This window comes from Narcine bancroftii, chromosome 4 (assembly GCF_036971445.1).
Source record: "Narcine bancroftii isolate sNarBan1 chromosome 4, sNarBan1.hap1, whole genome shotgun sequence".
Taxonomy (NCBI): Eukaryota; Metazoa; Chordata; class Chondrichthyes; order Torpediniformes; family Narcinidae; genus Narcine; species Narcine bancroftii.
The window spans coordinates 267845521-267870979 of NC_091472.1; positions in this window are offsets into that span (position 1 = coordinate 267845521).

Consider the following 25459-nt stretch of genomic DNA (forward strand, 5'->3'; position numbering starts at 1 on the left):
GACATAACAAAGAGAAAATCCCTATAAAAAATCCCTCTGGTGTTACAGTTAATCATTAGTCATATCACTTCCATGGTGTGATTTGCAATACTGGAATATGATCTGGACCTTTTCTAGTCTGTAATTATCAAGAAGTGATCACATACACGTCCCCTACTGAAAAATAATTCTGACGCTGCAGCAATTAAAGATGACAGGCTGGTGAAGCTAGCTGCAAGACTTTGCATTCCTCGCTCACACAATTATTTTTTGAAGGACACTAACCAGACATTGTTTTTTTTAAGCACGAGAGACAAGTAATTCCAAACATCACTTTCTCATTGCATAATCGAAACAGCTGTGAGATGCCACTTGAATGGAAGTAGTTTATGGCAGCATCTGCATGGTGGAGTGCCCTTGGCCTTTGCTGGAAGTTCTTTGGTCAGTGCATACCATTTTCTTGCAATAGAACGTAAAACATTACGGCACGGTACAGGCACTTCAGCCCACAATGTGACAACCTATGGAAACCTACTCCACTATAATCTAATCCTTCCCCACCTTATACCTATAACCTATTTTTCTGACATACATACACCTAAGAGTCTTTTGAATGTCCCTATTGTACCTGACTTTTCTATTATCCCCAGCAATTAATTCCAGGTACCCACCATTCTCAGACTAAAAAAAAAACTCTCTGACATTTCCCCTTAACGTTCCTCCACTCACCTTAAACTGATGTCCTCTGATATTTCCTATTGTCACTGCAGGAAAAAGGTGTCGGCTGACACTCTATCTAAGCCGCTGTTGTGTGTGGAGGAAGCATGGCCTCCCTGTCTGTCTGGCATGTGTGTGTTGCGGGTGGTCACCTATCCTCCCCATCTGACACTTATTCGGAAATCACATCACCTGTCAGTCAAGGTTAGACTCCGGCAACTAATTAGTCACACCTTGCTCTTGGCTAATTTAAATCACCTAGGGTTATAATTGACTAGCACCACAGATTAGCACCATATTTAGCACTAGTGCAGAGTACTTTCACTCCCTCGGCCTTGTAATCCAAGCTCCATGCCAGGTCACTTACTTCTGTGGATGTCGTTGGAGTGGTCACAGTCAAGGTGTGCACTACACTGAAGCTGAGCTGTAGTATTGCAAAAAATCAATACTTGCAGTAGAGCCACCCCCCTGTTGATCATGGAACTAGGAGCAAAGAGTCTCTGTTTATAGTGTGTGAGCAGGGTCAAATATAGGTTTACTGTTGTCAGAATCTAACTGATATCCGAGGTGAATGTCTGTATCGTCGCTTAAATGAATTAGTAATTGTGTATGGTTTAACATTCTCCAGTTTGTTTCCTATGTGGTATTAAAAGTTATGTGATTGTAACACTTGTCCAGACTCATCTTTCTGTGAACCCACTGAGCCTGATACTCTTCTCAACACAACAGCCCCTCATAGTCTTCTTTTTCTTTTCTTTGGCTTGGCTTCGCGGACGAAGATTTATGGAGGGGTATGTCCACGTCTGCTGCAGGCTCGTTGGTGACTGACAAGTCCGATGTGGGACAGGCAGGCACGGTTGCAGCAGTTGCAAGGGAAAATTGGTGGGTTGGTGTTGGGTTTTTCCTCCTTTGTCTTTTGTCAGTGAGGTGGGCTCTGCGGTCTTCTTCAAAGGAGGTTGCAGCCCGCTGAACTGTGAGGTGCCAAGATGCACGATTGGAGGTGATATCAGCCCACTGGCGGTGGTCAATGTGGCAGGCACCAAGAGATTTCTTTAAGCAGTCCTTGTACCTCTTCTTTGGTGCACCTCTGTCTCAGTGCCCAGTGGAGAGTTCGCCATATAACACGATCTTGGGAAGGCGATGGTCCTCCACTCTGGAGACGTGACCCACCCAGCGCAGTTGGTCTTATATACCTCTATAAAATCACCTCTCCACCTTTCTCGCTTCAAAGAGAAAAAACTTTAGCTCTGTCAACCTTGCTTCATAAGACGTGTATTCTTATAAACATCCTGGTAAATCTCCTCTGCCCCCTCTCCAAAGTATCTGCATTCTTCCTGTAATTAGGTGACCAGAACATATTAGAGAACATGACCAAACTGAAACCCTGTCATGCTACACAGAAGAAAAAAAACAATGGATTCATGCTATTTTTGGAAATCTTCCTATGAAGCCTTTGCATTTGTCATTGGCTTGTGTTTAAGCTTCTGTGCTGAGATTTTAGCCAGTGGTATAAATATTGCCCTCTGGTCCTAAACCAGATGGTCTTTATTTCTGTTTGCCTTCTTAATTTTATCAGCAACTTTGCTGCAGCTTCTGTCCTTATTATTCAAATGGTTATACTTTGGTTTCTCATTACATTGGCTGAAATAAAGTGTAGCTGGCAACTTTTTGTTGTATACTTCTGCAGAATTCCTAAAGTAACGATAACACATTGATGTGAGGGTAATATGCCAGATTGACTTGCTTCCACTAAGCAACAACTATACTACATTATAGCTGCTTCATTTGACTTCACTGGAGCTGACATCGCCCAGATATTGCTATGGTAACAGACAAGGTTTGCACAGGCTGTGCCATACTATTTAGTGGCATCCAGGACAACAGTACCCATTTTGAACACCTTTTAATGGCTTAATAAATCAAAATCATCCTGGTTTAAATGAGTTGTAAACAAAAACTCCATGTTTTAAATTTAATTTGGGCGTTGATAATTGATTCCTGCTTCAGTTCATTCTGTGCCCTGTGGTTTTTTTTGTTGGTTGAACTAAGAAATCATACACAATTTATTTGCTTTCAGCTGCACCCTTCTCATGCTTTCTCACCAATCTCTTCCACTCATTTCAGTGACTCTAGAATATTAATAATAATGGTTCTGTCATTGATATACTATGCAGAACCAGCCTAGTGGGAAATCTGCCCCAAAAGCTGCATCCTTACAATGTGTGATAAGTGTCCCCGATGGCTAGTCAATGTTGTATCTGACTACATGCATAAAGGAAAGTCATTCATTGTATAAGTGTGTCTGGGAATATTGCCATTACAAAAGGCAATGCATGCTTCAGTAAAAGGCATACAACAGCACTTTCCCCTTGTGGTTTGCTTGCGACTAAATCATCCAGCTATATTATCTTACAGCCATAAATACATGATTAGAATAAAAACTTTCATGAAAGTAAATAAAAAAATGACATACCTCCTGACCCTCCAGCTGTTAGTGGGAATGCTAAGCATTAAGCATGTAAATGCCTGAAAATATCCAGAGACAATAATCCTTCAGTCTTCAACACTGAAATTACCAGTTCCTGCTGATTCGTAGGCCCTTTAAGTGCATGCCCAACAGCCTCTATTAATTGCGTTGACACAAATCAAATAATCATGTGGGAAATTACAGTTGAAAGCAAACAAGACTGAGATCAGACTTTTGTCCTACAAATCAATATATGGATCTGTTGATAGCCATTAATTGAAAATTCCTTTGCAGCGTTTAAGAGTATGACTCCAGCTATAAAATCTTGCACCATATGGTGAGATATCGAATTCTTTGTTGTGATGAAGTAAAACACAAGAATCTGTAAACAGTGTGGTTGAAGTAAAAACACAATACTGGAGAAACTCAGCAGGTCAAACAGGATCCTTTATATAGCAAAGATAAAAATACATGACCGACGTTTTGGGATACTAACTATTTTGTTGGGAGGCTTATTCTCGTTTCTTGCATTTATAAATATAAGCAAAACAAAGCCCGTGGACAGCACATGCCTGATGATTTTGTGACAAGGGTACTTGATGGAGATTCAGACTCGTAATTAGTTTGTGAAGTAATGGAAAAAAACAGTACTGAAGGTAACCAGTGACCGATATGTCAGCGAACTCAAGGAATATGAGTGGTTGCTGCCATTTGGTCCAGAGGGCAAACAACCTGAGACCTTGTGAGTTTACGATTTACAACAAATCAGTGCTATTGGAGTTGTGAGCGTTACACATGTGGTGCATGGGATGAGAGTTCAGCTGGTGAAAAAAATAAAATTTGGAGAGATAAAAACTAGAGGGTATAGGTGAAGGGTGAAAAGGAAAATGTTTGAAAGGATCGTTAGGGGATATTTCTTCATGCAGAGAGTGGTGGGGCTGTAGAGCGAGATGCCAGCTGAATTGGTAAATGCAGGCTCAATTATGGCATTTGAGAAAAAAAAATGAACAGGTACATGATGGGAGGGGTATGCAGGGATATAGCCAAGTTAATTTAATTTTAATTTAGACATACTGCACGGTAACAGGCCCTTTCGGTTTGCAAGCCTATGCCACTCAAATACACCTAATTAAACTACAAACCCCCCATAGACTTTTTAAGGGTGGGAAGAAATTGGACCCCCCAGGGAAAACCCACACAGACGTGGGGAGAATGTACAAACTCCTTACAGACAGCACGGGATTCAAATCCCAGTCCTGATCACTGGCTCTGTAACAGTGTCTGCTATGCTCACCATCAAGTCTGCATGAAGTCAAGTTTATTATCACCTGATTGCACAAGTACAACTTGGCAAAATAGCATTCTTCGGTCCTCGGAGCAAAACATGCAGATGAACAACCATATATAACACACATACAAACAATACATACACAGGATAATTTTTCATATATACAAATAAATAAATATTGTTTCATAACTATGAGAGTTTCGGATGGTTAGTGAGAGCAGTTCCTTTGTCATTCAGCATTCACACTGCCCGTGCAAAGAAGCTGTTTCTCAGCCTGGAGTTACTGGCTATGATACCCTTGCAATAAAACACGAAAATCCACAGTCACTGTGATTGAAGTAAAAACACAATGCTGGAGGAACTCAGGAATTTCTCCTACATTGTCTTTTTACTCTGATACTCCTGTATCTCTTTCCTGATAGGAACAGCTGAAAGATGCTCTATGCAGGGTGGAAGGGGGTCCTCAACAATTTTGCCCTCCCACTCAGATAATGATCCCAGTAGAATGGAGGAGAGGGAGACTCTTTGCCACTCTTATGGTCCTGTGGTTTGACCTCTGATCCATTTCTCTGTAATTTAAACTTATTAAAGTATCTCAGTGGGAATCTTAATTGTACTATGTTTCAACGTTGCTTTATATCAAAATTGGACTGAGGGTATCTCCAGATGAAATTTGAATATGTATGCAATGTTTGTCTTGAATTTGTGCAAATATATCTTAAAGTCTTGATCACTTCTTGGGATGATTCAAAATGTATTTCTGGATGTTCTCAACTTTCTGAGAACATTTCCTTGAGCAATATTGACACAAGTTGTGTATCAGCTAAAGAATGCTCCATCATTTTTGACTAAGTGCAACTTTAAGCAAATCTAATGGTAAATTTCCAGTGTGCATTATTAACAAAATGCTCTCTCTCATCTGACAGTCTGCCAGGAGCACAAATAGAGGCAAGAAGCTGCAACTGACTGGAAATTGGTGTGGGTCTTCGTCCAATAATTGGGGATGGAGAGTGGTCATTATGGGAGGGTAAGGGTTGAGAAGTTCGACTGGGATTGGATAAAGAAGAAGAGGCCAAAAATCAATAATATTGTTGAAAAAGAAGGAATTGAATGGATGGAGGAGGGGTCTCAGGTTTGACTTAAGTGAAGCCCAAGGCTTTGCAATAAAGTCCAGGGGGGCAACTCTGCTCCTCCTCCTCCTCCTCCTCTGTGATTTCTTAAGCAAGCCTGATGGGAAACTGTTCTCACTGCCCCATCACTATCTTCCCTACAACCCCTATTAGACCTGTATAATTGTCCTTGGAGCCATTGCTATTGTACTGACAATAACCACACCAGCAGTGCGAGTATAAGACAGCTTTAATAAACTAATATGTACACTAAGAGGTCTTGTCTCTCTGCAAGACGAACCTGAAAGGCTAGACTGTAGCTCTAGATTGCTTTATATACAAGGTCACCGGGATGACCCCTGGTGACCTAATGGTGTAATTACATATCACCACAGCTATACAGCACAGAAACATGCCCTTTAACCAACCACCATGGTTATGCTGACCATCCACACTAACCCCATTTACCAGCACATGGTCCACACCCTTCTATGCGTGGGCAATTTAAGTACTGTGAGATTACTTGCTGTCACCACTAACTCAAGCAGAGCTTTTCAGATTCCAATCACCCCTAGGGGAGACATCAAGGGTGTTTTTTTTTACATAGAGTTGTGGGTGCCTGGAATGCCTTGCCAGGGATGGTGGTGGAGGTTGAAATAATAGGGGTAATTAAGAGACTCTTACATAGGGACATAAATGGAAGAAAAATAGAGGGTTATGGGATAGGGAGAGTTCAGTACTTTTTTAAGGAATATATGGGTCAGCACAACATCGAGGGCCAAAGGGCCTGTATGGTGCTGTAGTGTTTTATGTTCTAACCTCTTACCCCTTATCACAAGCTTGTGACCTCCAGATTTTGACCAAGGGAAAAACAGCTTGATTGTCTCACCTATCCATGCCTCTTGGAATAGTGTTCTCCTCTTTCAGGATTCCTTTCCCGTGCCAAAGCATCATCTGATCCAAAGAAAACAAAGCTAGCTTATACAATCATTCCTCATAACTAAAACATTCCATCCCAAAGAACATGCCAATGAATCTCCTCCTCACCCTCTCCAGTTGGATCTAATGGAACTCACCTGCTTGCATCCATTAAGGGTCCACACGGGCTATGGGCTGCTGGCAACCAGTCGAAGGAGTTGCACAAGCTGTGGACTGCTAGAGATTGGCTCTTGAAACTAGGTATCGGAATCGGGATTCAAGAGAATGCTGAGGGCAAGAAGGGCTCCTGAAGGTCCTTGAGCACTGAAAGCCTGATCATATTCAGAGGTTTAATCTGGAGTTTGGGTAGCCAATGGATAGAACAATAGTCTAGGTGACTGCAGAAGCTGCGATAGCACTGGAGATGAACCCACTGACACTCAGGGACTCTGAAGAGACACCTTTTGTTCTCTTTCTCTTATTTGCAAGGGGTGCCAAGGAATAATAATGATTACTTTTTATCTGCCTATGGCAGACGAAAGGAATTTCCATGTAATATTATATTTCTATTTTATTACATAATAATAAAATAATCTTGAGTATTCTTGCTTGCCTGTTCAAATCGACAAGAAAATAGTGGGATTGAGCAGGACTGAAAGCATGAGGCAAGCATCCAATCAGCACCTGTTATTTTAACTTCCTCCTCACCTGTCAGTTGCTACCAGGTCAAAGGGATTAAACTTGGGTCCTCAACTTCTGGCCACTTCCCAATGTTGCATGTAGATGCCAGATAAGCAAGTTTTCTGGTTGTGGTCTCCTCTAGATCGGAGATACTGGGCGCAGGCTGGGAAATTGTTTTGCTGAGCACCTCAGCTCTGTCTGCCGCAATAGTGTGGACCTCTCAGTGGCCACCCATTTCAATTCCCCATCCCATTCCCTTCTTGACATGTCTGTTGATGGTGTCATGTACTGCCAGACTGAGACCATCCATAAAAGAGAGGAACAACACCTCATCTTCTGACTGGTCACCTTCCAACTGGATTGCATTATATCAACTTCTCTGGCTTTCATTAAAAGCACCCCCCCACCCCATTCTTCCCCCACCGTCTCTCCATTCCCTGTCTACTTTCACACAGACCTGATGAATTCTACCTAGTCCCTATTATATCCATTTAACACGTTTTGTTGGTTGTTTGAATTCTGAGACTTTCTGATATATCCTACTTCTGCATTTTCTGATTTTCCCTTGAAGAAGGGCTCATCAGCAATATATCTTTGTCTCTTATTGATGCTGAAAAGACCAGCTGAGTTCCTCCAGCATTTCGGTGTGTGAACTACACCTATGTCTGCAGCTTATCATGTTCCACTCAAATTTTCAAGTTGATGATTCTCACTTTACAATACCTAACTAATAAACCTACATTGAGAATAAATAGTTAAAAAGACAATTAAAACTATACTGTACTTTAACACTGAACAAACTTCACTTGCATGTCTATATAAGCCTAAAAGCATTTTACTTTATTTTCAGTCACATTTGTTGAAAACATTTAACCCGTTGCTGCATCTGCAGGCTCCTTGCTCTCCACGGAGCCACCTGAAAGATGAACAAAAATGCTATAGAAAATTAACCCTCCCCCAAGTTTATAGATAAAACTTTACTAATATACTTAATAATATATTAATAAAGATAAAGAGTCTTACCAAGCAGGGATAAGGAGACACTTTAAGAAAGTCACCCCAGTGGTGAGCAGCATCAACCAGCTCTTCACCCTGGGCGACGCTATTTTATTCAAACACAACTTTATTCAAACTTTATTCAAGCAGCAGCTACGAGTAAAGCACGACTAAGTCACAGTACTGGCTGAATATTTGCTCCCATCTTTACCAAAAATTTGTCACTTCAGAGAACTGTTACTACAGTTTTAAACTTTTATTTAAATTTGTATTTCTTCTTTTTAAAATATTTTTATTGATTTTAATAAAGATTTTATACAAGCAACATGGGTCCAATTCAATAAGAGTATGGACATTTACATGAACTAAATAAGATATTTTGTATATCACTAATATACATAAATTGTAAATCATATCCATAATTCATATTCTAAATTGTTTATACTTTTTTTAGAAAAAAAACTCATAATATATATAAAAAGAGGAAAGAATAAAATAATAGAGGATAAAAACTCAAACCTCTTACCTAACCACGTTCCCAGATGCTACATGGACTGGTATTAAAAGAAAAATGAAGGTTAAAAAAAAATAATATAAGGAGCATGCAAAAGATACAAGTCAGACAATTTAATTACATTGCAGTGAAATTATAAAGTAAGATAATGAGTCATAGATGACAACCATAATCCCCATAAAATAAATGTGTATTTATTTATATTTTAATTTATTTATTTTCCTCTTTTTTTTTTCGTTGGTTGCTTGAGGGTGCTGGTTGCTTGAATTCTGGATAACAGGAGTCTTACTGTACCTTGTTGGTTAATTGAGCAGCCAGATAAATAAAAGCCAACTAAATCCAAAGCATCTTCAAAGGTTTATCATTGTGACAATCACATGTAACTGATGAAACTTTAGAATTAATCCCTCATTCTATCCATACAATTCTTCCCCTCCTGCTCACTCATTCATCAAAGCAACACTAAAATTATAAACAAGAGGGGCTTTTAAATAATCTTAGCAATAGGACTTTTTAAAATTAGTTCACCATGGCCATATCTCAAAAGGTCAGCATTTGTCATCTATTCCTGAGTGCCCCTTGTTGTGAATTGGCTTGCCGCCTACTTGAATCAGACTGAGGGGAAAGGGTGGCAGATTCCTGAAACATTATTAGTGAAACAGATGGTTTTAAACAACATGCCAGTAGTGCCATTGTGTTCATTATTGATGTTAACTTTTTAAATGCCAAATTTCCTTAATTAATTTAATTTAAATTCTCCAGCTGCTCTGGTGACATTTGACTGCTTTATTACCATGCTGCTCAATTAGAGTCCAGTAACTTATTCACATTATTATTGAATACATTTTTTTTTTAATTAGACATACAGCATGGTAACTGGCCCTTTCAGCCCAGGAGCCCGTGTCACTCGGTTACACCCAAGATGACCTACAAGCCCCGGTACATTTTGAATGGTGGGAGGAAACCAGAGCACCTGGAGGAAACCCACAAAGACAGGGGTAGAAAGTACAAACTCCTCCCAGACAGTGGGGGATTCAAAACCGAGCACAGTTGCTGCCATTGGACAAGAGTTCAAAATCTGTGCTGTCTGTAAGGAGTTTGCATGTAAATAGAGATTTTTCCCTGAATTATAAAGCAATTGGACCTCTTATGTAACTTATTACATTATTAAAATAAACAATACTTTATAACTACATATTAAGATGACCAAACCAATTCCCAAGAATAGATTACAAGATAAAAACTTGGTTTGCTCTATTATTTGTATTGTTTTTCTGTTTCTTATATGCCCAAGATAAGTGCTGGCATCAAGAAAGAGGTATATGTGCCCTAAGTCTTTTTCCACCAGGTTCAGGAACAGTTTCTACCCTTTCTAAACAACAAACTCAGTCAGAGACTCATTTATAGATTCTTACTTTGCTCATTATTTATTATTGAATATTTATTTTCTTTATTGCATAATTTGTTTGAACTTCATTCTTGTTTGCATGTCTCTCTTTTTGAACATAACTTTTCTTGAGTATAGCTGTTTTCCACTGCCAATAAGTGGAAATTCAGCTTGGCCCACAGGAAAAAGAATCTCAGGATTACATGTGATGCTATGTCTATACTCTGACAACAAATCTGAACTTCGAACTTTGCCTCTCTTAAAGAGTTTAGAGTCAGCAGAATCCCACAAGTTGACAATTTGGATATAAATGCATAGAGATTAAATTAATGGATTATCATACACAGGCCTGAGCCATTAATGTGAGGTATGAGTTTGAATTCTACCAGTGTATGAGGATAAATTCAACTCACTACAAGCTGTATTCAATAATGGAGAGCATAAAGCTATTCTATTGTTGTAACTATTCAGCATTATTATCTTGCAAATTATGATAAAGGATGAACTTGTTGCCTTTCATCACAAATGCTGCCTGGTTTTCTGAGTATATCTGTTGGTTTCTGCTTTGTATAGAATTTCCAATAACCATGGTATCTGTGTTAGCCAAATTTTAGCTATTTAGGAATTAATATAACCACACAAAAGATGATGGTAGCTCTGTGACTACTATTGTCCAGGTGAAGGGGTCATGATTAGATCAAGAGAGTACATTGAAAACAGATGTTCTCTGGGAAATGCAGAGCAAAATAGGGACAATACTTAGGAACCACTTGCATGGGGTTCTAGATTGGTTTGTCCAATTGAGACAGGTAAAGATGGTAGGGTAAAGGAACAATAATTGACAAGAGAGGTGGAACAGTTTATAAAAAGGAAGAATGAAGCATACACAACATTCAGGAAGCAAAATTCAGACAGGAATCATGAAAATGATAAGATCGCCAAAAAGGAATGAAGAAGAGACTTAGTGGAGCCAAAAGGGGACATAAGAAGCCTTTGGCAACCAGGACAAACCAGGAAAACCCCAAGACAGTGTACAAGTATGTGAAGAACAGAAGGATAACCAGAGTAAGGGTAGGACTGCTCACAAAGTGTGAAGTGATGGACTTTGGATGATCAAATTTGAAGGTGGAGTGCAAGGTTAGTGGCAGGGTTCTTAACCATTCAGAGGAAGAGAGGGATTCTGAGGTCCATAGATCCTTCAAGATTGCTATGCAAGTGAAGAGGGTGATTAAGAAAGTGTACAATGTGCTGTCCTTCATTAATCAGGGTATTCAGTTCAAGAACCATGAAGCAATGATACAGCTCTATAAATCTCTGGTCAGACCATGCTCAGAGTTTTGTGTTCAGTTCTGATTGCCTCATTATAGTAAGAATGTTGAAGCTTTGGAGAAGGTGCAGAAGACATTTTCCAGGATGCTGCCTGGTTTGGAGACATGTATTCATAGGAAAGGTTGAGCAAGCTATGGCTTTTCTCTTTGGAGCAACAGAGGATAGAAGTCGACTTAATAGATATGGATAAGATAATGAGAGGCCCCAACTTTTTTGCAGTGCGACAATATCCAATACCAGAGGATATCTGTTTAAAGCGAATAAAGAAAAGTTTAGGGGAGATGACAGAGGAACGTTTTTTTAAAACACAGAGAGTGTAGGGTACCTGGAATGGATTGCCAGAGATGATATCAGAGGCCAGTTGGAATAATAGGAATAATTAAGGCTCCTATGGGATCTAAGAAAAATGTAGGGTTATGAGGGAGGGAAGTTAGATTGATTTGAAGTAGGCTTTCGGCACCACCTACGGCTCCTAGAACGCTTCCACCAGCGTTGTCTCCGCTCCATCCTCAACATCCATTGGAGCGCTTACATCCCTAACGTCGAAGTACTCGAGATGGCAGAGGTCGACAGCATCGAGTCCACGCTGCTGAAGATCCAGCTGCGCTGGATGGGTCACGTCTCCAGAATGGAGGACCATCGCCTTCCCAAGATCGTGTTATATGGCGAGCTCTCCACTGGCCACCGTGACAGAGGTGCACCAAAGAAAAGGTACAAGGACTGCCTAAAGAAATCTCTTGGTGCCTGCCACATTGACCACCGCCAGTGGGCTGATAACGCCTCAAACCGTGCATCTTGGCGCCTCACAGTTCGGCGGGCAGCAACCTCCTTTGAAGAAGACCGCAGAGCCCACCTCACTGACAAAAGGCAAAGGAGGAAAAACCCAACACCCAACCCCAACCCACCAATTTTCCCCTGCAACCGCTGCAACCGTGTCTGCCTGTCCCGCATCGGACTTGTCAGCCACAAACGAGCCTGCAGCTGACGTGGACTTTTTACCCCCTCCATAAATCTTCGTCCGCGAAGCCAAGCCAAAGAAAAAAAAAGAAAAAAGGCTTTGATGAAGAAGACTTATATGTCAACACAACATTGTGCCAATGTTCTGTACTGTTCTATGTTCTATGATAAAACAATGTAATTTATGTTTTATTCCTGTATCTCTTTTGGGTTTGGGCATCACCTTTCCCAATAATCTAATTCGCCTTGTATATACATATCGGGGAAAAAAAAACATTTCTTCAGATCCTGAATACCCGGGGCAAAGCAATAAAATGACAATCTGGTGAAAATGATGAAAGGAAGCACTTATGTGGAGAACATATTAACCTTTCGTTGGTTAGCCTTTGCTTCCTGTGGATGCTGCTTGAATTTCTCCAGCAGTTTTGAGTATTGCATTTCACTCCATCATCTGTAGACTTGCTTGTTAAACTAATTATATACCTCTAATTTTAAGATAATCGAGCATTTTTAATTCAGACATACAGCCCAATAGCAGGCCCTTCCGGCCATGAGCCAATTACACCTAAATGACATACAACCCCAGTACATTTTGAATGGTGGGAGGAAACTTGAGCACCCGAAGGAAACCCACACTTACACAAGGAGAATGTACAAACTCCTGACATACAGTGCCAGATTCGAACCCCGGTCGCTGGTGCTGTAACAGGGTTGAGCTAATTGCTATGTGCTGTTTTGATTTAAACCTCCTGTTATTGAACAACATCTCTAAGAGTTTCCATTAACTAAAGCTGACCACATAATCTCTTTTGGGCTCACAGAAAAGAAATTATACAATTTCATGACTTGTCAAAATACATTTTTCTTTCATTTAAGCTCTACATTTCACAATAACATTGCCCAATGTTTGACTACATGAGCTTCAAACTATTTATATCGGAGGATGAAAAAGATGATCCCAAGAATATATAGTGGATCCTTGAGAATGTGTTTCAGATCATGAAATAAAGACTTTCACATTATTTTTTCACTTAAATTTGTGGTAGGCCACCTGGATCAACATGGAAACAAATCACAAACCTCACAGAACAAATAACAGTTTCACAAGTTGACAAGTCTGGCTCTTTACCTGCATGTTCCTTGGTTATAAATATCTGTGACATAGTTTCCAATAAATTACACGTGCTGCCTTGAGGCTGTTTTTAACACTGGAAAACATTTCATAACCCATGGGGTTTTTTTTCTGTCAATGTTAACTTGGAGACTATAACTGATACAGATTATTTGTCTATTCTTTCTATATAAGCATAATTGTATACTTCAAATATTCATGGATAAGTTCTCAGGAGTAAGAGCAGTTATACCTAATGAAATTTTCAAACACTTTTATAAATGAGCTTGAAAATGCATCATTGGAACGATTTGTTTTGGAATTTGCTTAAAAAAATATTTGCACAGAAATTTATCCCCATAATGAATAAACTCTCAGAGTAGTGGCTAAGGGTTGTACTCTGGAATTTAGCAGATTTCAGAAGCCCAGGACTATACATGTTTAGCACAAGCAACCAAACCCAGTTCTATAATTAGTGTGTTTGCAATACTGTTTATAGTTCAGGCAGCATTTTTATCTCACTTACCATATGAGCTAGAATTCCAGTGCTCTGGCAGTCTGCCTCAGAGATTCAAATACTCATTAAGCACAGAAGCAGGTTATTAGACCAATTGGCTCCATGGCAACCATCAACCACCTATTTGCATTAATATCACTTTACTAAACCCACTTACTCATTTATTTCCCCCAGATTCTATTGCTCATTCACATGCCACGCCAATTTACTGTGTCCAAGAGATCTTACAACCCACACATCTATAGGATTTTAGAGGAGAGCAAAAATCCTGGAAGAAACCAAAATTGTCACATAGGGGACCTGCAAACTCCACACAAGTAGCACCAGAAATTAGGATTGAATTCTGTAACTATGAGCCAGCAGAATTTCAAGGTGCAGCACTTTGGTTGTATGTACTTATGTCAGTATTTTTCATGTTAGCAAAATTATCTTCCCCAGTAAAGGGAATATGGCACCTTCTTTCATTGAGTGTGTTCACATTATGAAAATATAGATCTGTGGTACAATCAGATGAAAAAAACAGAGCTAGGAAATTTCATTCATTCCTGCCAGGATAACACCATAAAAGACATATTTAAGACATATAGCATAGTAATATATCTTTCTGGCCCATGAGCCCGTGCCCCTATACATTTTTGAAGGATGGGGAAAAAAACAGAGCACCTGCTGGAAACCCACGCAGACACAGGGAGAACGTACAAACTGGTTACAGACAGCGCCAGATTCGAACCTGCGTTGCTGGCACTGTAATAGCACCACATATGCAGTGTCTTCTTCATCAAAGCTGTGATATTGCTAAAATAACTATCTTTTTCAAACAAAACAAAGCTAAGTGTCAATAAAAGATAACAATTTTATGAAGTCTATATTATGTTTAGAGGAAGTTTAAAAAAAACATTTTGGATTTGATGCCTTTCTTCTGACCGTAATGTTGACAGTCTCCTTAGAATTTGGCCAGTGACGCATTGTGTTTTGTTATTTAACAAACAACTGACTTTCATCTTTTAAAAAGGTAACATTATTGGCAATCAGTCAAACAAATCTGCCATGAATGGACTTTAATATATTGCAGTGATGTACATAAAAGTTTTGTTTCTCAAATAAATTATTTCTTCACATTTTGCTCAGAATGTCTCTGTAGCTATGACCTGATGGAATTGAAAATATGGATTTTCCGTTTGGACTCAGATAAAAGGCAACAAGGAGATAAAATAGATTAACAGAGGTAAAATACAAATAAAGATGAAAGTCTATTTTCTGATCTGTTCACCTCTTCGTTGCTCGGGGTCACATTTTGAACTCTAATATTTTTGTTTCTGTCTCATTAGTTCCTTCAAATGACATTAATAAGAATATTGTGAATTATGGTTCTAAATTATAACAAAATTGGCAAAAACCATTGTGCTATTCGCCATAATATTCCAAACTGTCCTAGAGTATGGGCATTGGATGAAATGTTGCAGCACTAGATTAAAATAACCTCTATTTAACCCGAGTAAAAACACAGAAATTCTAGAAGAACTCAGCAGGTCTTGCAGCATCCATGAAGGCAAAGATATACTGTATAAGCAATAGCAGGCATGTCCCAGTCGCAATCCATTTCAATTCCGTCCCACTTTGATGCCAACATATCTGTCCATGGTCTCAAGCACTCTCAGACTGAGACCACTCACAAATTAGGAGAACAACATCTCATATTCCATCTGGGCATCCTCTAATTCACACATGTCAAACTATGGCCCGCGGGCCAAGTTTGGCCCGCGATATAATTATATTTGGCCCGCAAGATCATTTCAAAAATGTATTAGAGGTGGCCCGCCCTGCAGCGAGAGCCGATGCTGTTTTTTGGTAATGTCACCCCCACCATCCTCCCCCTTCATTGCACATCCTTCCCCATTGTAACACGAGAAATTGTAACACGAGAAGTCTGTCGATGTCATCAGCCGGCAAGCCAGTTGGAAGGCTCCCCACACAACCAGTTACTTCTCCCACCTGTCGAGCGGTGCGGCGGATTGGCGAGCGCCTGTGATTTCCTGTCGGCGCGACGGGCATGGCAGGCTGCGCACGGCCCCCGGGCAGCGCGAGCCCCGCGTGACTGGCACCAGACGGCTCTTCCACAGCGCGAGCGCACTTCTCCCGGTCGCCACGGCTTTCAGCGCTTGCACCCGCGCGGTCCCCAGGAACGGCTGGTTCGGCCCTGCACATGAAGAGAGAGATGGTGGCTGTCCACAAAGGCTGATCGGCAGCGCGCTGGGCCTGGGTGGGTGGGTAAGCAGGGGTGGGCAGAGGGTGTAGGTGAGGAGTAATGGGCAGTGGAAGTTATGGTGGTCCGAGGGGCAGTTAGAGGGAGGGATGAGTAGAAGGAGGGGTGGATAGGGAAGAGGTAAAAGGGGAGGGGCAGGGCGAGTAGGGGAGGGGTGATTAGAGGGTGAGAGACGGGTAGAGGGAGGAACAGGTTGAGGGGAGAGGCAGTAGAGGGGCGTGTATAGGATGGGGTGGGTAGAGGCAGAGCGAGTGGAGTGAGGGGTGAGTAGAGGTTGGGTAAAGGACTGGTCAGGTAGAGAGATGGTGGGTCGAGGGTGAATAGACGCCTAGAGCCTGAGGAGTGAGCAGGAAATGCGGAGTCCTGATGCAGGCCAAAATGGACACAGCCTGTGAATGCTGACTACATCTCCACAGGGACCAAATAGGTTTCCCTCAGGTCAAGCAAAGGGTGAACTTGAGCTACCTACTCCTGACCTGTAACATTATCCTCCTAAAGTTATATCCTAAAGTTTAACATTACATATGTTGAAAGAAGAGAAAACATGCAGATGTTGTTGAAAATTTTCAATAAATATTTAGTTCGGCCCTCGACTTAGTCCAAGTTTTTAATTTTGGCCCTCCGTGAATTTGAGTTTGATACCCCTGCTCTAATTAGATGGAATTAACACTGACTTCTCCAGTTTCCATTAGTCTCCCCTCCCCTCTATCTCCCCCCTTCCCCTATCTGTCTTTCTTTCCCTTTCCTTCTTTCTCCCATCCTCAAGCTCCTCATTCACAGAGCTAACCCCCTCCCCTGATTAATCCTCACCTTTCCTCTCCTGTCCTCCTATCCAAGTCAATTATCTCCTTTTGCATGTTTTCCTGTTCACCTACCCCAGCCTTTTTATTCAGGTGCCTGCCGGCTTGTTGCTCATATCTTGGCAAAGGCCTCAGGCCTAAAACGTTGGTTAAATATCTTTACCTCCCATAGATGCTTTGAGATCTGCAGAGTACCTCCAACATTTCTATGTTTTCCCTATAACCACAGAGTTTCTCTCTAACCCTGTAAGCCCCGAGATGAAACATTTAGTTATCAGGTAATGATGTAAAACTGTGATATCAGTTCAGATTTTCACTGTGCATTCCTTGATTTCTGAAGTCCTCTCCGTGGTGCGCTGAGGTAGTGGCAAGCATGAACAAAACTCAGAAGACTCTGCAACAGGCATACTTTTCGTATACTACTGTCGTTTTTTTTTTAATTTATTGTAATGTTGTAAGATGATTATAATATGAATGTTTACATTATGACGTTGCTGCAAAACACCAAATTTCATGACTTGTTCATGACAATAAATTCAGCCTCTGATCTTTCTAAACTCCAGCGAGTACAAGCCAGAGCCATCAAAAACTCCTCATACATTAACCCTCTCACCCCAAAGATCATTCTTGTAAACCTCTCTCTAAACCCTCTCCAATACCAGTACATCCTTCCTTACATATGGGGCCGAAAACTGCTTGCAATACTCCAAGTGTGGTCTGACCAACACATGATAAAATCTCAGCATTACATCCTTCCTTTTATATTCTAATCCTCTTGAAATGAATGCTAAAATTGCATTGGCCTTCCTTACATCTGATTCAACCTGCAAGTTAAATTTCAGGGAATCCTGCACTCGGACTCCCAAGTTCCTTTGGACTTCCACTTTCTGAATTTTCACTCCTTTCGGAAAATTGTTTACACATTTATTCCTTCTACCAAAGTAGCTATCAATATTTCCCTTATTGATAGCTACTATGCTCACTTCTGCCCCCTGACTCTCTTGAATTTCCGACACGTCACTGGTATCTTCCACAGATGCAGTTCAAGTGATATTTCTTTCTTCTTCATTCCCACTTCTCCAGCATCATTTTCCAGTGGTACAATGTCCACCCCTGCTTCTCTTTCAATTTTTAGATATCTGAGAAAACCTTGGTGTTCTCTTTATCGTACTGATAATCTCACCTTCACATTTCATCTTTTCTTCTTATTGCTTTTTTAGTTGTCTTCTGTAAAAGCTACCCAATCCTCTGGCTTCCCACTAATTTTTTCAAAGCTCTATGCCTTCTCTTTTGCTTTTAACTTCCCTACTCAGCCACAGTTGCCTCATCTTTCCCTTTAGGATAATTCTTTGGGATGAATCCATTCTTTGCCTTCCAATCTACTCCCAGAAACTCCTGCCATTGCTGCTTCACGATCTACCCTGATAGGGTGCCCTTTCAGTTTTGGCAAGCTCCTCTCTCATACCATCATAGTTACCTTTACTTAGCTGTATCTGACTTTAGCATCTCCCTCTCAAACTGCTTGCTTTATCTTAAACCTCATCAAGTCCAGTTCATAGCACAGCACCAAATCTAAAATTGCGTTTTCCCTGGTGGGTTCAATCACAAGCTGCTCTAAAAAGCATCTTGGAGACATTCCACAAATTCCTTTTCTTGGGATCCAGCACCAACCTGATTTTCCCAGTCTACCTGTGTATTGAAGTTCCCCAATGACCACCATTACATTGCTTTTCTTACATATATTTAATAAGCCCTATCTATCTGTAATATCTAATTATGTGTGTGTGTGTGTGTGTGTGTGTGTGTGTGTGTGTGTGTGTGTGTGTGTGTGTGTGTGTGTGTGTGTGTGTGTGTGTGTGTGTGTGTGTGTGTGTGATGAACTGAGAGATCATGGAGTACACATCCATAGGAAACTCAACGCTGCTGCACAGGTTAATAATGTTGTGAAGAACGCATATGGTGTTGACACCTTCATTAACTGTGGGATCGAGTTAAAAAGCCATGAGATAATGTTGCAGCTATATAAGCCTTTAATTAGCCCCCACTTGGAAGATTGTGTTCAGTTCTAGTCACTTCACTACAGAAAGGATGTGGATCCTATAGAGAGGATTCAGAAGAGATTTGCAAGAATGCCTTATGCAGAGAGGTTGTATGAACTTGGTCTTTTCTCCGAGGAGAATGGAGGATAAGGTAGAGGATCTGATAGAAATGTGAAAGATGATGAGAGGCATTGATTGTGTGGATGGTCAGAGACTTTTTCCTAGGGCTGAAGTGGCTATCACGAGGGTGCATATTTTTAAGGTGCTTGGGTGTAAGAGGTAAGGTTTTCACACAGAGCGTGGTGTGTGCATGGAATGTGCTACCAGCAACTGTGGTGGGGACAGGTACAGTAGGATCTTTTGAGAGATTATTATTTAGGTACATGGAACTGAGAAAATTTGGGGAATTTCTAGGCACTAGGTCAGCACAACATTGTGGGCTGAAGGGCCTGTACTTTGCTGTAGATTTCTATCCTCTATATTATAAGAATTTGGTGTGTCCTTGTTGTGAAAGTGCTGAGGTTTGTGCCAAATAAAGATTTATTTTGATTTTTGATTTTTCTTTTGCTTGACCTGTTGTATCTATTTCAGAATTGAGCACATATCTATTGATTCAAAGTTGAAAGATAACAGTGCTATATTTCCTTGTGTTAAAATCAATAGTGTTCCATGCATTATTTTTTAGTTAGTAGTTACTGAGACAGCAGAATAGAACTAACATGTTATTGAAGATCTATTTAATGAAGTGAATTTAAATTTCCCAACTGACATGGTAAGATTTGAACTGACATCTGCAAGTAATTAGAGAAACAAAGAAAAACTGCAGATGCTGTAATCTTGAGCAGATTACAAATTACTGGAGGAATTCAACAGGCCAGACATCATCCATGGGTGGAAATGATCAGTTAATGTTCGGAGTCAGAGCCCCTTACCAAGGTTCAAGGGGTTTAACCAAGAGTTCCAACTCAAAACATTGACTGACCATTTCTATCCATGGATGCTTTCTGATCTGTTGAGTTCCTCCAACAATCCTTTGTCTGCTCTGCAAATCAATCACCTGAGTCTCATGGTTTATAAATCAGGATTGAGAGTCTAACGTCCACAGGTAGTGTTGCATCTAATAGAAATGAGAACTGGTTCCAATACAATCTTCAGAAGAATCAAAGATGGAGATTGGCTTTGTATAATATCAATTACCAAACTTGCATTAAGTATCCTCTTTGTTGGAAGAGATCTCTTGGGGAGAAAAAAGTTCCATCGAAGTTCTAAACATCAAGAGGGATACTCGTTCCACGTTTGTGAGTAAAAAATCCCAATATTCATTTGTCCTATCTTGAATGAAATGTGTCATAATGCATCTAATGTGGCATTTATCCACTGAACAATATCATGGAATATTTTATCAAGTCAAGATTATTGTACAACTTGACAAAAGAGCATTCTCTGGTCTCGGTGTAAAACATGCAGACACACAACCAAACATAACACACATACAGACAAGAAACACATATGCAGGAAAAGTATTTTATCTATAAAAATAATTTTCTTTGGTACAAATGAGAGGCTCAGATGGCCAGTTGGAGGAAGCTGCTCTTCAGCCTAATGATACTCCTGTGTCTCTTCCCCGATGGAAGCAGCTGAAAGATGCTGTGTGCAGAGTGGAAGGGCTCCTCTATGATTTTGCGCACCCTCTTCTGACAACTATCCTGGCAGACCACGTTGATGGTTGGGTGGGGGGGGTGGTGGAGGGAGATTCTCGTGATCCTCTCTGCCACTCCTATGGTCCTGTAGATTGACCTCCGATCCACTTGGCTGCAGCAACCGTTCCACTCTGCAATGCAGCCGGCCAGGATGCTCTTGATAAAGCGCCTAAAGAAGGTTGACATAATGGTGGCCGGTGGCCGGTAGCCTTGCTCGCTTCAGTCTTCTCAGGGAGTGCAGTCACTGGTGCGCCTTCCTGACAATTGAGTATCCATGGTACGTCACTAATTACGTAAACTCCAAGGAACTGTCCATGAAACAAAGTTATTTTAATGCACTGCTTCCAATTTGATGAAATATCTTCTTTTGAAGTCCCTCAAGACATTTTTTCTCATATGATCAAATTATCAACTTACACTTAAACAGTAGTAATGTAACAATATTAGAAAACTGTTTGGAATATTTACATTGCTGTGTTTTGTGAGTAACAGAATAAATTTTGAAATCTGCCACAAGCTACCAAAATCACATGATTGGTTGATTCCTTGTATTTGTTTGTAATGGTGAAGTTACATTCGCTTGAACCAACAATAAAAACCCATGAAACAGTGAATTATTTTCCCTCTCCTCCCATCCCTAATATCAAATTTCTTGCTGACTGCCTGCCAACATTTTCCAGAGGGGAAACCACTGGCTATTTAATCTAATTTCATTTCATACAGACAGACCGAGCCTAAAAAGAGAGCTCCGGAGATCAGGACAGCTCGAAGGTGGTCACAGGAGCTGAAGAAAGGTTATAGGACTTCCTCAAGTCAGCAAATTGGACGGTGTTCAAGGACTCAGCTGAGGATCTGAATGATTACTCCAGGGCTATCAGAATCTTTATCAAAACAGCTGTGGGCCCGCAAATCATTCAGGATTTTCCCCAAGCGGAAGCCTGGGATGACAATGAAATCCGGAACTCACTGAGAGCCAGACTACAGGCATTTAAGTCCAGAGATCCAGATCAATATATAAGAATCAGGTACACCTGCAAAAAGCTATCTCCCTGGTGAAGTGGAAATTCCAGATTAAAATGGAAACAACAAAGGACACCTGACAGTTGTGGCAGGGCCTAAATGCCATTACCTGCTACAAAACCAAATTGAATCTGGTAAAGTAGCAGATGGCAAAACTTTACTCCCAGAGGAACTCAATGCTTTCTATGCCCAGTATGATGGCAGTAACAGCAAAGGACTACCCCTCCACATCCCCACATCCCCTGATGATCATATCCTGTCTGTATCTAAGGATGATATGCGTACTGTCTTCCGGAGAATGAATCCAAGGAAAGCATTTGGCCAGGACGGAGTACCTGGCCAAGTATTAAAAATCTGTGGTAACCAGTTTACCAATCTATTCACGAATATCTTCAATATCTCACTCCAGCAGGGCGTGGTACCTATCTGTTTTAAACAGGGATCAATCATATTGGTGCCCAATAAGAGTCCAGTAACCTGCCTTAACAATATTTACCAATAGGACTTACATCAACAGTGATTAAGTGTTTTGAAAGGCTAGTGTTGAAGAATATCAGCTCCTGTCTGAGCAGTGACATGGATGCATTCCACTTTGCCTATCGTAGCAATAGGTCTATGGCAGATGCCATCTACACAAAGCCCTGGAACACCTGGACACCTGGACAGCAAAGATGCATTCATCAGAACTACAGTTCAGCATTTAACATTATCATCCTTTCAAAATCTATCAGCAAGCTACAACACCTGGGACTCAACACCCCACAGTGTAATTGGATCATGAATTTCCTCACCTCCAGATCACAATCAGTGAGGATTGGCAAAAACATCTCCTCCACAATCTCTATCAGTACTGGAGCACCACAAGGCTGTGTTCTTAGCCCCCTGCTCTACTCAGTTTATACCTATGACTGTGTGGCTTGTACGACAATAATACCATCTACAAATTTGTCGATGATACCACTGTTGGGCAGCATGGTTGGCATAATAGTTAGCGCAAAGCCTTTACCGTGCCAGTAATTGGGACCGAGGTTGGAATCCCACGCTCTCTGTAAGAAGTTTTTACCTTCTCCCCATGTCTGCTTGGGCATTCCCCGGGGGCTCCGGTTTCCTCCCAACTTTCGAAATGTACCAGGAGTGTAGTTCATTGGGTGTCATTGGGCGACACGGACTAGTGGGCCAAAATGACTTGTCATTATGCTGCATGTCTAAATTTAAATTTAAATTTAATGGGTTGTATAAGGAAAGGTGATGAATCAGCACACAGGAGGGAGATTGAAAACATGGCTGAATGGTGCACCAACAACAACCTTGCACTCAATGTCACTAAAATGAAGGAGCTGATTGTTGACTTCAAGAACGGAAAGCCAGAGGTATACAATCCAGTTAACAATCTATTGGGGAATCAAAGGTAGAGAGGTTGAGCAAATTTAAGTTCTTGGGAGTCACTATCTCAGAGGATCTTACCTGGACCTAACACCAATGGCATTGCGAAGAAAGCACGTCAGTTCTTCTACTTGCTCAGGAGTTTGCAGAGGTTTGGTATGACATTAGAAACCCTGGCAAATGCGGTGGAAAATGTGATGATCAACTGTATCATGGTCTGGTAAAGGGACACAAATACCCCTGAGCATAAAGCCCTGCAAAAGGCAGTGGACACAGCCCAGGACATCACAGGCAAAAGCCTCCCCACAATCGAGAACATCAACAGGGACCACCCAGCACATGCTCTGTTCTTACTGCTGCCATCAGGAAAGAGGTATAGCTGCCACACGACTCGCTCTACCATCAGACTCCTCAACAGCAAACTCAATCAGCGACTTATTTAAGGACTCTTACTTGTGCATTTCATTGAATTTTTCTATTGTCTCTGTATTGCAAAGTAGGTTTGTTTACATTTGTTATCTGTTTACAGTTCTTTATTTGTTAACATGTACAGTTTTTCTGCCTCGCCCACAGGAAAAGAATCTCAGGGTTGTATGTGACAATAAATCTGAAATCTGAGATCTTCTATCATTTTGTCTTCATTCAAGTAAATGAGTTCAGTCATGAATAATTGATTTTTTTATTTTGCTTAATGTACACAATTAATTCATCATGCATTCCTGGATCACGATGACAATAGATGAGAATCCAATATTTCACAGCTAGATCTCATTTCTATTCATTATCTGCTTCTACCACTACCCCTGGCAACCTGTTCCAGGTACCTATTTCTGTGTAAAAAGCTTGCTCCCACATCTCTTTTAAACCCTTCACCCTCCCCTCACCCACCATACAACACCATAAATCCATGACCTGGGAATAAAACCTTCTTATTGTCTACCTTATCAAAATCTCTCATGATTTTATAAATTTCTATCAGGTCATCCCTCATTCTTTGAGAGAAAACAAACCAAATTGATTAACCTCTCCTTATAGCTCAATACCCTCTAATCCAGGCAACGTCCTGGCAAATCTCTTCTATACCCCTTCCAAAGCCTCCACACCCTTCTTGTAATTGGTTAACAGCATTGCATACAATATTCCAAGAACAACCTGACCAAAACACCCATATTAAAAAAAAATAATGGATCACAATTAGGGACACAGGAGTGTAGAAAGATAAGAGATTTAGACAAACATACTGTACAACATGGTTATAGGCTCTTACAGCCCACGAGTCCCTGCCACCCAATTAAGCCCAAATGATCTCCAATCCTCAGTACAATTTTGAACGGTGGGAAGAAACTAAACACCCAAAGGAAACCCACACAGACACGTGGAGAACATACAAAGTCCTTACAGACAGTGCGGGATTTGAACCCTAACTGCTAAGCTAACAGAGCCCCCATGCTATTTGGTCCTCCATTTCATTGGGTCTTGGTTGGTCATTCTGACAGATATTATCTCTTAATATAAGCTCATGGAACTCATCCTTGAACATTCCAATTGCTTGAGTATCTCTTTCTGCTTGGAACAGAGGAAATGCAAACTGTCATTGCCTCTGTGTGAGCAACTGTTAAGCTGCCTTAATTCTGGATGCCAAAAAGTAATGCATGCCACCAGATTACTGCTGAGATGTGGTCAGCCTATAAACACACTTCCAATCCCACACATCAGTGCACATCATCGTATTATTGCTATTTATTCCATGTGATCATTTTATGTTTGTAAGACAAGTTTAACCATCATTCAGTTTCTTGAGATGTTCTGAATTCAGTGAATGTATCATGATAGCAAGCATAGACATTTTCCTTCACCATTGTTTCTTTCATTCCTTTACCTGGATATTCTGATCTCTTAAACCCCCAGTGCTAAGCTTTCATCAATACTCCCTTGGAATTCCTGAGGTAAGACAGCTTTCCCCAACATTATCCACCAATGAAGAGCCCATTGAAAACCTCATCTATGCCTCCTTGTATGTAACAACACCAATCAACCTTCAACAGTTCCTTCTCAAATAACCCACCCATGGACATTTTGTCACAGAAAAGTAATGTAGAAATTCTTGCCAATACAGCAGTTCACCACATTCACCCCTTGTTTTGTTTTAAATTTTGTCCAGAGGGGTGACATGGGGCACAAAGCTTTACAGATTAAGTCTGACCAATGGCCATTGTGACCGGCAGAGAGCCAGTTGCTCTGCTGCATCTGGGGCCATTGTTGAGTCCTGGACCTCCAATGCTGT